Source organism: Magnolia sinica, chromosome 17 (genome assembly GCF_029962835.1).
Source record: "Magnolia sinica isolate HGM2019 chromosome 17, MsV1, whole genome shotgun sequence".
In the NCBI taxonomy this organism is placed as follows: domain Eukaryota; kingdom Viridiplantae; phylum Streptophyta; class Magnoliopsida; order Magnoliales; family Magnoliaceae; genus Magnolia; species Magnolia sinica.
The window spans coordinates 53,745,800-53,752,737 of record NC_080589.1 but is presented as its reverse complement, the minus strand read 5'-3'; the positions used below and the strand labels follow the sequence as shown (position 1 = coordinate 53,752,737).

Sequence of the window (6,938 nt, the reverse complement as noted above, 5' to 3'; positions counted from 1 at the left end):
TATTGGAGGTAGGTCCATTTAAAAGTCTTTGGTAATTGTTCACGGCATTAGATTGCTCATTCAATAGCTCTTGAAATGCAGGTAATATTGTTCGACAATTTTCAATTGTGTGAACGTTGCAAGCACAAATACCGCAAACAGTTTCCTTAATCTTATCATTCTTTAGTTCCATGGCCTCAAATTTTCTTATGAGATTAAACAGTTTAGCATTAATATCATCATCCTCTTTCAAAAGGTATAACCCGCCCCTCTCCTTTGATTGAGTGGGCCTAGAAATGGTGCTTGATTTTGGGTAGGTGTCCCATGATTTTGCATTTTCAGCAAGTCTGTCCAAGTAGTCCCACACATCATCAACATTTTTTTTCATGAATTCCCCACTGCACATTATCTCGACCAATTGGCGCATGAAAGATGTCAGTCCATCATAGAAAAAGTGTGTAATGCGCCAGTTTCAAAACCATGTTGTGGGCATGAACTGATAAGATCCTTGAACCGCTTCCAATATTGGAAGATTGTTTCATCCTCCTTTTAAGTGAAGTTCATGATTGAATTTCTAAGGGTGTTCTTTTTATGATGTGAAAAAATTTTCTTTATGAACTCCCTTATCATGTCATTCCATGTACCAATAGATCTGGGACGTAGTGAATACAACCACATCTTAGCTTTCTCTTTCAAAGAAAAGGGGCCGAGTTTCAGTCTAACCGTGTCCTCAGACACATTTGGAAAATATAAAGTGGCTATGATCTCATCAAATTCTTTCAAGTGCAAATATGGACTTTTAGATTTAAGTCCATGGAATTTTGGAAAGAGTTGAATCACCCCTGGCTTGATTTCCATGTGTTCCGTATTTTCTAGAAAAATCATGCATGAGGGTGTGCTCACCCCCACCGGTTGTAAATAATCTCACAAATTATGAGGCGGGGGTGCTTGATGCACCTCATTCTCATCCTGGACTTCCTCAACCTTAGGTTGAGGTTGTCCTCCTGGTTGATTGACCGATTGATTTGTAGTCATCACTTCAATTAACTCTAAGGATCTCGAGCGGTGTCTAATCCTGTGATGGATAGATAACCCCTCAACTAATCCTCCTTCAGTCAAAAGATGTTGAGTGTTGTCACGGACCCACTTGGGCATGAAACACTCTCAGCCCTCAATTTCAGATTCTAACCTAAACCTAAAAAAAGAAAGAAGGGAATAGAAATCTAGAAATAAAAAGAGAGAGGGAATTAGAAAGAAGTTACCAAATTAGAAGTTCCTAAATTAAGATCCTGTAAAACAAAACAAAACAAGTCAGTTTCTTAAAACAGAAATTCTATAATTACAAAGTTTTTAAACCTAGAATTAGAAAGTAAGTTAGTTTCTAAAAATAAAAGAAATCCTAAAATTAGAAAGTTTCTAAAAACAAATTAGGAAAGTAAACTAGTTTCTAAAAAGGAAAGTTTCTAAATCTAAAAATAGAAAGTAGTATCTAAAAACAAAAAAAGAAAGTTTCTAAAATAATTTAGAAAAACCTAATCCTAAAAATAGAAAATAGAAAACTCCTAATCTTAACCTAATTCAAAAACGAGTTAATCTCAGAAAAAACACAGTCGTTAATCCCCGACAACAGCGCCAAAAACTTGTTCACAACCCCAAGTGTAAGGTCGCAATGTAGTAATGATCTTGGTGAGACCGAGGTCAAATCCATAGGGACTAATCTTGTGTATCTATTCTGAAAGTAATTAGAATCAAAACTTGGAGAAGATCTAACCTAAGTCAGGAAAGTAAAGAGAGTAATTGTGAAGTGTTTATTAAGAAACTCAAGTAATCTAAAAGTGGGAACTAGGGATTCTAGGGATCCACTTGTAGCTATTAGGATGCTTCCTCATTCAATTCAAGGCACTCAATTGGAATTGGAGTCCTATCTTATCCAATTGGAAGAAATTCAATAAGATCAGGTCTGAATCTCCATTGACCTAATTCTCAACGGCTGAACGTTGTGAAGATTGGAAGTAATTCAATCACCTACCCATGCCCAGGAGACAATGGTAGACAACAGGATATACCGATCCAACAATTATCATGGGAGATTTGTGAAGAATAGAAGAGATTTCATCACTCAACCATGCCCAAGGGATGATGGAGAACAACAGGATTTCCTAGTTCCACAAACTCCAAACAGAAAAAGGAAATACTTCAAGTTATTGCAGATCTATTGTAATTTCAGTCACAACAAACCATTAAACACTAAAAGTATTCCTTAAATATCAAACTAGAATCAAAGGAGTTCAACAATAACAAGAATCAAATAAGAAAAACATCCCAAACATGCTATAAGCTTCACCCCTTAGCCCTAGCTAAGGGATCTAGCCAACCATAGACATGATTGAATTAAAAACCTTAGAAGAAAGCATTAAAAACTAAGGAGAAGAGAAGAAAAACTCTTGGAAAGTGGCTCCACCCTTTTGCTCTGCTCCTCCAAATCCTAAATATCCCATAAAGTGCATAGGAACCCATATTTATAAGCAAAGTTCCGCAACATCACAAAACCGGATCAAATTTACGCATTCCGCGTAACCGGTTCGATGTCATCGAACAACCTTCGATGTCATCGAAAGTGTACCCAAAATAGTCAAGCGAGTTGCTTCAAATTCTTCAATAAATTTGATGCCATCGAGAAGACTTCGATGTCATCGAACCCCTTCCTTCGATGTCATCGAACATATCTTCGATGGATCGAAAAGAGCACCCAATATGTCCAGCAATCAACTCAATTTTTCTATAATTCTTCGATGTCATCTAAGGCCCTCGATGACATCTAAGCTTAAATCCTGCAAATTTTTTCTCTAATTTCTGCACTTCCTTCCTTTTCTACTAGATTTTCTTGAATCTTGGGGTCATGAAATCTTCCATCTTAGTCTCCAAAGATCCATTCTTTGCTTGATGATTCTTAAGCATTAAATCCATGCTTTTAGTATTCTTTTCAATCCAAGCTCTTAAATTCACCTTACAATACAAACACATGTAAAATATACCATTAAGCCATATTATGTTTGTAAAACTAAGAGATAAATGGGGTATAAGTTGTAATATTTGACCCTCAACATTAAGTTCATTTGGTAGTGGTTTTAAATCAAGCTTTGGAACATTGGTTGGTGATGATAGAGGTCTGAGTCCTCGATAGATAGGATTTGAGTGCGCGGTCTCCATTGGTACATACTAATGTCCTGGGTGGTAGTGTTCTCATTATCATAACAAATTTTAGAAAGCACTTTTTCTAAATCAAAATTTTTCAAGTCCCCAAAGATCTGAATCAATTCCTTAGTCAGACTAGGTTCCAATTCCTCTTCTTCTATCAAGCAATCCATGAAATTTAGCTCATGGATCTCATTATTGTCAATGGTGTAACGTCTCGAAAAAATCCGTACAAGGACCCGAGTATCACCTCAGGCAGAAATTACTCAGGACCAAACTTTTAGAAATTAGACGAGTATTAGCTAGTGTTACACTAGAGTACCTGTAAAATTAGCACTAATCACTTTAAATATGATCTGTAAGACCCAAAATGTGCAGAATCATTGTCGTTACTTTACCCTAAAATTTAGAATCAATCTCTAGACCCCGTTGCTCTCGGGAGCACCTTGAAACTCCGTATTGGACCTGGACCGTACGTCGAAAGTCCGATGACCGCGAAACTATACGAATATGACCGTTTTACTAGGCTTGACAACCATCTCAGAAATTAAGTCCTAACAGTATCCAGAAATGCACAACTTGAGCCTGGAGCAAAGTGTGTGAGAAACACGAATATCTTTAGAAAACGAACCCAAATTTAAGTGAATTGAGTCGTTCGCTTGCAGGACAAATCTAAAGATTCAGACCGTCGGAATCTGACCCAATTACACCCTTGGATCAAGGAAAATTTTCCACTCATGTCGGTGCACTTGTGGCCCTAATCGAGTACCAGTAACCGTTGAACTAAAACTGGTCCTCCATGGTCGATCTGTAAATCCGATCGGACCGAAAACTTAGCTTGACCTAGATCTAATGTCATGGAGCTTAAGTCCGACAGCATACTGAAGGGAGGCCACCAGAAGTGCTCCGTTAAACTGAAACAGACGCCCTTTGGATATAACCTAAGTATACCTTGGCCCTGGGGCCATTTCCATCAGTCCTAGGCCTATATAAAGGCTTAAAACCCCCTCTCTCTCACTCCATACGAATTTGCTAACCTAGGTGAGAGAAGATAAAAGAAAGAGAAGGAAAGAGAGAGAAAGTGTGAGGGAAGTTAGGGTTTTACTACAGAGACCATTCCCTACTACTCTAAGTATCAAAACACCGCTACCGGCCTCACCACATGAAAACAATAGTGATTGGATATCCACCATTAAAATCCTCCTAAGGCCTACTATATTGTTTATTTGACATTCAATCTATTGATTAGGTTATACAATCCCAGATGAAGAGAAAAAATAAAGATCATGTTGATCCAAAACTTTTATGGCCCCCCAAATGTTTTTAATGGTCGACCCTCATTCAACACTGTTTACTATAATGTGGTCCACTTGGGATTTGGATGGTGTGGAAAAATGATCTGGGTTTAACCCTTAAAATGATTTGGAAAAATGAATGGACGGTGTGGATCAACCACATGCATTCACGGTGGCCCCACTTGCATTCACGCCTAGAGCTAGGCAACTGTACAGTTGTGTTGCCTACCAGGATAACCTTAAGCAGGTTTCTTGCATCACACGCAATATAAATGAAAATTGAAAAGTTACATAGGTTGAGTAGCCACCAAGCCTCCTACTGAAGTCACACTACCAGGTTATGTGGGACCCACCATGATGTATGTGTTGTATCCATACCGTCCAACAATTTTTAGAGATCATTTTAGGCAATGAGATAAAGAATGAGTAAGATTTAAATTTGGAGTGGACCCCACCACAGAAAACAGTGGGAAGAGTGACTCTACCGTTGAAACCTTCCTAAGGTCCACTATGATGTTCATCTGAGATCCAATGTGTTCACAAGTTAAGACAGACATGAAAGAAGTGAAAACACAAATTTCAGTTTGATCAGAAACTTCTGTGGGCCTCAGAAAATTTTAATGGTGGGCGTCACTCTCTCCACTTTTTTCTGTGGTGGGGTCCATTTGAGCTTTGGATCTGACTCATTCCTTTGTTCCGACCCTAAATTGATATCTCCAAATGAATGGACGGTGCGGATACAACACATATATCATGGTGGGTCCCACAGAACTTGGTCACGTCACTTCACAAAACTTGATCACGTCACTTCGGCAGGGAATCTAGCTACTAAACATGTCAGTAGCTAATCCACATCCCATACGGCTGGTGATTGGTGCTCTGTGGGCCCCACCATGATGTATGCTTTTCATCCATTCCGTTCATCCATTTTTAACGACAATATCATGGCTTGGTCCAAAAAATTGGAGGAATATAAATATCAGGTGGACCACACCACATGAAAATAATAGAGATTGGATATCCACCATTAAAATCTTCGTAAGGCCCACTATACTATTTATTTGACATCCAATCTGTTGATTAGGTCATACGGTCCCAGATGAATTGAAAAAATAAAGATCATCTTGATCCAAAATTTTTATTGGCCCCAAATGTTTTTAACGGTCGACCCCCATTCAACACTGTTTCCTGTAATGTGGTCCACATGAGATTTGGATGTACCTCATTTTTGGACTCATATCATAAAATGATCTGTAAAAATAGATGGACGAACTGAATTAAACACATACATTATGTTGGGGCCCACATAGAACCGACCACCAACCATTGGCTTGTGACAGGGGGAGTAGACCAACCAATCCATTTCCTGCGGCCACACGCAAGGGGTTACAGCCTGTTGTATATACATGTCGTGCGAAGATGAGTGCGTACACGCCTAGAGCTCCGAGTTGTACGAATGGCTCAAATACGATCAAAGTTACATGGCCCCACCATAACATTTATTTTCCATCTAATCGGTTAATAATTTTAAAAATACATAAATAAAGTTGAAAAACAAATTTCAAATTTATCTGAAACTTCTTTGATCTGAAAAGGGTTTCAATGGTAAACGATCAATCCCCCATTATTTTTTGTAGTGTGGTCCAACTGATCTTTAGATCTGTCTTATTTTTCGGCTCAAGCCTTAAGACAAGCTCCCCAAATGGATGGATGGTTTGGATATAACACATACCTCCACCACCGGCCACTTCTCTCTTCCGATTCGAGTAGTACCCAACCCGAATCTTTTTCTGACCGAGTCGGACTCAGTTCGGGTCAAATTATCACTAAATCGGGTCGGATCGAGTCAGATGACCTGAACTCATTCCCGGATCGGATCAAGTTCGGGTCAAACCATGTAGAAACCAGACTGAGTTGAGTTGGACCCAATCCAATCTGACTCGGTCCGATGCCCAGCCCTATCACCAGCCATTGGCTGGTGTCAAGGGGAGTAGCCAATCTGTTTCCCGCATAGGCAGAGACGAACGGTCATATCAAGGGCTCTGTGGGCCCATCGTGGTGTATTTGATTTATCCACTCCGTACTTTTATTTTGAAGTTAGTTTTACGAGACCATACCAAAAAGGATGCAGATCGAATGCTCAAGAGGATCCCACCATGATGGATTTGTTTCATCCATGCCATCCATCCATTTCTCAACATAATTTTATCATCAATCTCAAAAAATGAGCATGAACTAAAGCTTGGGTGGACCACACAATGCGAAAAGAAAAGTGATTGGATGTCCACCATTAAAAATCAGGCTTTCCCCAATAATGATTTGAAAATACTAATGGATGGCATGGATGCGTAATACATGCATCAAGGTCACCCCCACAATAACCCAGGCGAATGCATGTGGTTTATCCGCACCATCCATCCATTTTACCATATGAGTATGAGCCAAACTATGAGGCAGATCTAAAGTTTG

General features: G+C 39.2%; 1 non-coding gene across 1 annotated transcript; it reads left to right on the top strand.

The window, feature by feature from the left end:
- Nucleotides 1-454: 454 nt before the first annotated feature.
- Nucleotides 455-561, top strand: LOC131232041 (small nucleolar RNA R71). Its single transcript, XR_009164646.1, has one exon. It is a non-coding gene; the product is annotated as a small nucleolar RNA R71 (small nucleolar RNA).
- The last annotated feature ends 6,377 nt before the right edge of the window (nt 562-6,938 follow it).